At 42.7% G+C, this 1,055-nt stretch overlaps 1 long non-coding RNA gene across 1 annotated transcript; it reads left to right on the top strand.

The window, feature by feature from the left end:
- The first annotated feature begins 209 nt into the window (after window positions 1-209).
- Window positions 210-1,055, top strand: LOC147484511 (uncharacterized). Its single transcript, XR_015205173.1, has 2 exons — window positions 210-529; window positions 613-1,055. It is a non-coding gene; the product is annotated as an uncharacterized LOC147484511 (long non-coding RNA).

The raw sequence follows: 1,055 nt of genomic DNA, 5'->3' as shown, positions 1-1,055 counted from the left end.
TTTCTTTCTCAACTTAATGATACTTATAAGGGTCGATCATTGATGGTACCTTGGGGACAGATGTTGGCGGCAAGTATCCGGAGAGATTGTTATACCTTACCCACCACCTATGGATATGGCGACCTCGATATTCTTCCCCGCTGCTTTTTTCACACTATAGAGCAAACCCAAATGAGTGGCCGACGATCGCCTTTTCGGTTTACGGGCTTACTATGACTTATATTGGAAGAGGGTTGGTCGAGGTCTCTTGCTAGGTGCGTTATACCGGGGCACCAATTTTGAAGGGGTTACTTCTGGAGCATTGAGGCCCGACATTCATTTCCCAGGAGGAGTGGAGTTGCCACAGTCACAGCCCAGGGTGTTTCATGATATTCAGATGCCGCAAAGAACTCCACAGATATTTGATGATGATGACCTTTGGCATTGGAGCATGATTACTTCTCAGGGGCAAGATATGAGAATACCTATTCCACCAGTAGATGCCGCAGTGGTAGCAGATTTGTCAGTACAGTTCGAGCAGTTAGCCGAGGTTAGTATGATTTGAATTTATTTATGATTTGTTATTATTAGTATTCACTATAACCCCTAACTTGCATTTGTTTTGTTAAACAGGATGAAGTAAGGTCAGAGCTCCTTAACTACAGACTCTCTCAGTTATGCCATGCGTGAGTCCTTCATGGAGTCCTCTCGTCGCAGTTTTGAGTACTTACAAGAAGAACGTAATCGAACTTTGCAGCTTCAGAGACGTGTGCAAGAGTTGGAGAATGCTGGAAGTGGAGTACCTCAAGCTCAAGCTCAACCAGAGAGGCGACAACGACGTAGGGGGGAGAGCTCTTCGACCGCCTTCTCGTAGGGGAGGAGGTCTCGATAGATATTTTTTGTAGTTTGTAATAACTGTATGCCATTACTTGTCTTATGGCGTTTGGGATTGTTGTTTGTAATGAATTTTTGATTAGCAGGTTTTTCTTTGATGAGTTTTGGATATGAATATGTCATTAAACAAAGGAGGTTATGTCCAATTTTTTTAAGAAATTATAAGTTAGTTTTTTTACCGA

Source organism: Coptis chinensis, chromosome 8 (assembly GCF_015680905.1).
Source record: "Coptis chinensis isolate HL-2020 chromosome 8, ASM1568090v1, whole genome shotgun sequence".
Lineage (NCBI taxonomy): Eukaryota > Viridiplantae > Streptophyta > Magnoliopsida > Ranunculales > Ranunculaceae > Coptis > Coptis chinensis.
The sequence above is the reverse complement of the archived record's forward strand: the minus strand, read 5'-3'. Positions and strand labels throughout refer to the sequence as shown.